Here is a 7,751-nt window from a genome sequence, read left to right on the forward strand (position 1 = left end):
GCATTATTCTGAATTCTTTTTCTGGAACGTTGCCTATCTCCATTTATTTGTTTTTCTGGGGTTTTATCTTGTTCCTTCATCTGATACATAGTCCTCTGCCTTTCATCTTGTCTATCTTTCTGTGAATGTGGTTTTTGTTCCACAGGCTGCAGGACTGTAGTTATTCTTGCTTTTGCTTTCTGCCCTCTGGTGGATGAGGCTATCTAAGAGGTTTGTGCAAGTTTCCTGATGGGAGGGACTTGTGGTGGGTAGAGCTGGGTGTTGCTCTGGTGGGCAGAGCTCAGTAAAACTTTAATCTGCTTGTCTTCAGATGGGTAGGGCTAGGTTCCATCCCTGTTGGTTGTTTGGCCTGAAGTGACCCAACACTGGAGACTACCTGGCTCTTTGGTGGGGCTAATGGAGGACTCTGGGAGGGCTCACACCAAGGTGTCCTTTCCAGAACTTCTGCTGCCAGTGTCCTTGCCCTCATGGTGAGACACAGCCCCCCCCACCTCTGCAGGAGGCCCTCCAACACTAGCAGGCAGGTCTGGTTCAGTGTCCTATGGGGTCACTGCTCCTTCCCCTGGGTCCTGAAGCACACACTACTTTGTGTGTGTCCTCCAAGAGTGGAGTCTCTGTTTCCCCCAGTCCTGTTGAAGTCCTGCAATCAAATCCCACTAGGCTTCAAAGTCTGATTCTCTGGGAATTCCTCCTCCCGTTGCCGGACCTGCAGGTTGGGAAGCCTGACATGGGGCTCAGAACCTTCACTCCAGTGGGTGGACTTCTATGGTATAATTGTTCTCCAGTTTTTGAGTCACCCACCCAGCAGTTATGGGATTTGATTTTATTGTGATTGAGCCCCTCCTACCATCTCATTTTGGCTTCTCCTTTGTCTTTGGATGTGGAGTATTTTTTTGGTGAGTTCCAGTGTCTTCCTGTTGATGGTTGTTCAGCAGTTAGTTGTGATTATGGTGCTCTCGCAAGAGGGAGTGATCACACATCCTTCTACTCCACCATCTTGAACCAATTTCCTATATCTTTACATATTTGTAATTCCCAGACTGGAAAGCTCCATGCATTATCTTGTTTCTTTTCCTAGGGCCTATCATAGTGCTTTGTAAATAGAATATAGTTACTGAGTTGATTGACTGAATAAACTAAAAGCATTATTCTTTATTTTGCATGGTTTAGGGAATTATTGAATTTTTTTTTTTTTTTTAGTTAATGAGTGACATGTTCAGATTTGTAATTTAAGGTTAATCTGGAAGTATATGAAATGTGAAATGGAGGTAGAGCATTTAAAAGAGAGGAGGCAAGTATAAGGAATCACAGATACTCTAGCCACCAATGAGAGAACCTTCGTGATGAAGTGGTACCTCCAAGGAATAAGAAAAAATATGCCCCACGTTCCTTATACATTATAGCTTTTAAAGATGTACGTCATCTGGTATGATGATGGAGGGTGTCTAATTATTCTAAAATAAATCTTTGCTGCCACCTTGTGGAACAAAATTTATACTTTATAATAATGTTTAAGCTTTGCAAGACTTATTGAACCTGAAATTACCCATAGTTAGTCTTTAAAAATAATAATAAATTTCAACTTGGTTTTTTTAAAAGTTACTTTGTCTTTTAAAAAATAATAAATTTCACTTAACCTTTAACATTTAAAAGTATTCCTTCTTCTGCCTTCATGCAAACTGACTTTTCAATTTACATGGACTTTTTAATCTATATCTTTTCTGGAGTCTAATTTTGTTTTGTTAATTGTAATATAAATATCTCTAAATTAATTTCTATATTTAAATTTGTTCAATTTTGCTCCAAATTCTACAAGCTAAAGAAAAATATCAGCTACAAATTAATTATGAATTTACCACCTTTTAGCTCCTTTCTACAGAGTACATATGAGTTCATTCATTCAAGTTATTTAATAGATATATACTGAGTGCCAGCCATAAAAAGGAACAAAATTGGGTCATTTGTAGAGACGTGGATGAATCTAGAGACTGTCATACAGAGTGAAGTAAGTCAGAAAAAGAAAAACAAATATCGTATATTAACGCATACATGTGGAACCTAGAAAAATGGTACACATGAACTGGTTTGCAGGGCAGAAATTGAGACACAGATGTAGAGAACAAACGTATGGACACCAAGGGGGGAAAGCAGCTGGGGGGTGGTGGTGGTGGTGTGATGAACTGGGAGATTGGGATTGACATGTATACACTGATGTGTATAAAATGGATAACTAATAAGAACCTGTTGTATAAAAAAATAAATAAAACAAAATTCAAAAAAAAAGAAAAAAAATATATATACTGAGTGCATATCTTGTGTCCATCATTATTCTAAGCATTCAGGATATGGTAGTGGATAAACAGACAAAAAGCTCTGCTTTCAAATATTTTACATTTTAGTTAGATATATAAAGTGGATTTGTTTGTCTTGATGTTCTTTGAAAACATCTTTGTTATACACTATAACAAACTGCATAGAAGTTTTTAATTTTGAAGCAAGGAAGATATAAAAGAAACTATCTCTAAAATGGGCTTTTTTCTTGGAAAAAAATGTCGTCTAGAATACTCCAATATTAGGACCATGCATATAAAATTTTGGAACTTAGAAACTGTAAGTCTTTGTGATTATTTCTGTATTTATAAGATGATATAAAAGCGGACTACAAATAAATGACTTAGCAACAAATTTTTAAATTTTGATTAGTTTATTCAAATCTGAGCAAAATAAGTCACTTAGTGCTCACATGCATCATCTAAAGTGTCAAAGTTTAATGAAAATTGAAATTGTTTAGAAAGGCTTGCATTTTAGATGATGTAATGTAAAAATGTAATTTGATGGAAATGCCAGCAATTATTGCACAAGGAAATCATTCTTCCTAATTGACAACATCTTCAAATTTACAGCCTGTAAAATTGTCTTTTCTTTTTCTATTAATAGAGCATGTAGTCCATAAAATTCTGAGATATGATGAATTTCATTTTTTGAAGGTTTAATTTAAAAAAAAAAGATATTCAGTGAGAATGCACACATTTCAACATATTTCAATTTGTTTCAGCATGGGTCCTCTCCAAAAGCAGAGCTGGAGACAAAAGCTTATTAACAGACAGTCTATTTTAGGAAGTCACCCCAAAGAGGAGGAGTGGGAAACTGCAAAGAGAAGGAGAGAAAGAAAATTGAATCCTAGGATATCTTATTGAGCAGTATGATTATTGCGGTAAATAGTTGGGCTCAATCCCTCTAAGAAGCCTCGAAGGATACATTGCAGAATTGTCCACTTGAGACACAGACTCAGGCGCACTTACCCACTAGTCCCCATCCAACACTTGGTCAGGGCTGCACCATTAGATGTTTATTCCTACCACTTTCAGGTTTGGTAAGCATCAGAAGGGATGACTGGATTCTCTTGGACATTTTATAATACATACTGGCACCAGAGAAATCTGGGAATAGAGAACGAAAAGTATGTGATTCATTTGAAAGGAGACATTAGGTTACATCCACAATGAGTAGAGTAAAATGATGGGCCAAGAAATGTGAGGTGGGGCACGAAACATGTACGATTCTCACCTCTCATTTCATGATGCTGTTGAAACTAATAAGGACACCCTCTTAGGTGGGAATTTAAAAAGTAAAAACAAATAAGTAAGAATTTATTATAAGAAAAAGTACCTTCCAATTTTGATATGAGAATTTAATAAATTATTTCCATCAGGATTGCAGCCTATATGGAAATTCAAATATGGATAACACTATGAAAATTTGTATTCTTCAAAAAGCTCACACATGCTAAAGAGTATAAACATAAACCTATGTTTTTTAATATACAAAATTATCATTTCTAGTTTCTCTGATTATTTATATTTTATTTCCTCCTTTGTTTTGTAGGGATAAATATCAATGTATTCTTATTTGTAATCTTTGTTTTTTTAAACTGCAACTTTCAAAGGACTTCAAAAGCTAAAGGGTTTCTGGTAATCCAAATTTATAAAATGTTTCTGTTAAAGATGTTCAGCTTATTTTGGAAAAAACTAACCAAATTTTGGAAGAATCACTTACAAAATATGCAACACTATTGTAGAGGATTTATACTGTTTTACAAAGTAGTGAAATAAATTCAGGACATTTCTAAAAATGTGACTGATGCAGGGAAGCAAAAAGAAAAACAGGTACTGCTATGATTAGGTCTTTTTTCTTTTCTTTTCTTTTTGATTCAACATAGGCTTCACCACAAAAAAGAATTCAGTTGTTATTCCATGTAAAAATATTTGTAAATTCTGACAATCAGATTTCTAATGTAATTCGTACACCGTCACAGCTTAAGTAAATAAAATTGTACATGCACCATAACTAAGCCCAAGAACATTTCTGCTTCATAAATTTCTTAATCTGATAAGAACAGTTTGTGCCATGATGTTGTGCTCCAAAAAAATTGGTATTCATATTGTTACCACCTAATTTTTTGTATAGAATGTGTATGTTATAATATTTAAAAGCTATGTTACCACTGCAAATTTCAAATACTTAAATATCTAGTCCTCAGATTCTTGTGATATGTGATATGAAAATAGATATATAACCACAACTTTAGGCTATTTAGTAAAATAGCAGAATGATAAGACTACATAATTTATGAAATGGAGCTAAAGTATGCAAGGGCAAATTTATAGCCTTAAATTATTTCATGTGTGAACAAGGGGAAAAAAAGAAATTAAGGCTTTTAACCTTAAAAAAAGAAAAAAGAACAAATAAAATTAAGGAAAACAGGTGAAATAATAAGTGAAACAGAGCAGATGATAATTTAATAGAATTGAATAGAAAGCCCAGAAATAAACCAGAGTAGGTATACATGTGTGTGCATACACAGTATTACGGGAGTAGCTGACTCAACGGTCCTAAGTATAAAAGCACTGGGGAAAAAAAAAAACACAAAGGAAAATATGCATAAATCTGACAGCATAAAAATTAAATATTGCTCTACTATCAAAAAATGATAAATAAGAAAGGTCAACTATGAAATAAATATTTCAAAAATGTCTATTTTAATATTTTAAAATTATAAAAATCTCTTCAAAACCAAAATAAAAATCTTTAGTTCTCCAAAAGATAAATGAGCAAAGGATATGAGGAGTGAATTCACAAAACACAAAGAAAGCAGAATTATTAGAAGTTACAGTACTTAAGGCTGGAAGGATGCTGTGAACCTAGGACTTTCATCTATTGCTGTTGGGAGTGTAAATTTGTATAATCTATCTGGAAAGTAGCATAGGTGTATATTTCATCTTAAATATGTTCATATTATTTTACCTAGAAATTCCACTTTCAAGGATCTAAGCTGAGAAAAAAGGAGATACAAATATTTGTATATAAGGATGTTAATCATATTATTATTTACAACAGAAAAATATCGGAAGCCACAACTATGTGCAACAACAAAGAATGCCTATGTCATCTAAGAAAATATTGGTATTTGTGGCAATAGGATTGGATACCATTTGGTCATACTATTTTTGTAGAACATTTCAAAGTAAAAATAGTTTTCATTTATTGAGCACCTACCATGTGCAAGGCAATGCACTAAAGAGCTTTACAAGTGATTTCCACACTTTAATTGATTTCCATGCTTTTAACACTAGCAACATTTACATGATCTCTAAAGGATTATTATGATTTACATTTGACAGAAGAGAAAATTGAAGTCTAGACAGATTTCCTGAAATGATTAAAGTCTTTTAGGCACTATATTGCAAAGCTAAGATTTGAATCCCAGTCTGACTCCAAAGGTCCACTTTCCACTTTTAGCTCTTCTACAGCACTGCTTTCATAGCATGGGAAAAATCTCAAGATACTATGTAATAGTTTGTGTGTGTTGCGGGGTAGGGAGGTGGGAGCTGGATTTAAAGGCTATATAAATTATGGGTCTTACCACCACAAAGTTTCTTGAACATTTCCTGGTAGTCAGCACTGGAGTGTGGGAATGGAGATGAAGTGTTGGGAGTGAAGTGGAATGCACTGTCTCTATACTTTCTTTTCTTACTAAGAATAATTTAATTGTGTAGTTTATTAAAATACCCAAAAGAGGAACATAAACTTCCATATACACTATGACTCCAGTTCTGTTTTTTTTTTTTTTAACATTCATACCAATACTTGCCTGGGGGGAGGGGGGAACCACTGAAAATAATTTTATCAGTTATTTTAGTGATCTCAATACTTATTGCTGAGAAGTAGAATTATTGTTGATCTGTTTTTCGTACATTTCTATATTTTCAAATTATCTATTATAAGCATTTATTATTTTCTGATTGTAAAATGCTATAGTTGAAAAACACTGACAATAAACATTAAAGTCATTTAAATGAGTTAGCTTACTGATAAACAGTGCAATGTTATGATAATGCTAGGATACTCAGACAGTGGATTTGGCCACAACCAACTTTTTAATCCTCTTCATGGCTCCTCCTCACATCCATGGCTGGTGAAAAAGCAAATTAATACCACCTTTTTGGAAACAATTGACAGTATATAACTTTAAAGTCCTAAAATTATTTTAAAAGGCTTAAGCCCTTGCAAAACAAAGAATGTCGCACACCATCCACTTCTACAAGTATCAAGTCATTAGCCACTGGAGTCACTGACCCTGAAAGGAATTACAGTACACCCTGAAAGGAATTAAGGAGGAAGAACAGGATGAGGCACTCTGTGCTTTGGCAAAATAGGCCCTCTAGATAGTTAGATATCTCAGGAAGAATTTTAATGAAACCAAAATCTTGCATCTTCCCTTACATGGGAAAAAAAAAAAAAAAAAAGGCACTAAAATCATTGACTGAGATACTTGTTCCTCCTGGCTAGCAATAACCTTTTATTGAGATGTGTGCTTGACTGCATGTATTCCCTATCCAAAATCATACACACACACACAGACACACACACACACACACACACACTGGCTCCTCCCCCTACTTCTTCAGAGCAGTTCCTCAGAGCTGCTCTGGGCGTGAGTCCTCTATAATACCCAGAATAAAACTCAACTTACAGCTCTTATGTTGTGGGGTTTTGTTTTGTTTTGTTTTTTCAGTTCATACACCTTACTGCTACTTCTCAAAAATCTAAAATAAGAAAAACAACATACAGTAAGTTTATCACTGAAGCTTACTGTATAATAAAGTTGGTGAGATTAAAGGAAGAATGATTATAGTGCATTTATTCATCAGAAATCTACTTCATCATTCATAATGTGATTATGAAACAAAACAGAAAAATACTCCTTAGGTAAAATAAAGGAGAATACAACATTGTATATATCTATGTTAGAATGACTACATAGAAATTTAATACTTCTAGGTATCGAGGAACGGAATATAGAAAAAGAAGTCTTCTTTATTGGGGTGGGAGGACTGAACTCATGTCTCATTAACAGACTTGGGATCGTTAGAAATATTGTATAGCTTTTTACTTCTACTTAACAAATACTGATATTACATTTTGTTTGTTCAGTATACCTGTTATCAAGAAGCATTTGCTTTTATTTCAAATACATCAAGTCTGGTAAACATACAAGTTGGAACTAGGGTTGTTTGCGTGTGCCCATTAATGTATCACTACACTTTTTAAGATGCTCTTGATAAAATCTTACCAGATGATCCAGGATAGGAGAATTCAGCATCGCAAACTGATTAAATGGAAGCTAACACGAAATAATAACAATTACCCCAGCGTCTTAGAGCAATAGTGACCATTTTAGCGCTGTAACT

The 7,751-nt window shown here is 34.2% G+C and overlaps 1 long non-coding RNA gene across 1 annotated transcript in view; it reads right to left on the bottom strand.

The window, feature by feature from the left end:
* Positions 1-7,751, bottom strand: part of LOC137771726 (uncharacterized) — a 33,072-nt gene that overhangs the window by 24,774 nt on the left and 547 nt on the right. The window contains exons 2-3 of the long non-coding RNA XR_011075400.1: positions 7,034-7,106; positions 3,303-3,440 (exon numbers count right to left, since the gene is read on the bottom strand). This is a non-coding gene — a long non-coding RNA (uncharacterized lncRNA). The remainder of the gene's footprint in view (positions 1-3,302; positions 3,441-7,033; positions 7,107-7,751) is intronic.

The sequence above is a fragment of the Eschrichtius robustus genome, chromosome 11 (assembly GCF_028021215.1).
Source record: "Eschrichtius robustus isolate mEscRob2 chromosome 11, mEscRob2.pri, whole genome shotgun sequence".
NCBI lineage: Eukaryota > Metazoa > Chordata > Mammalia > Artiodactyla > Eschrichtiidae > Eschrichtius > Eschrichtius robustus.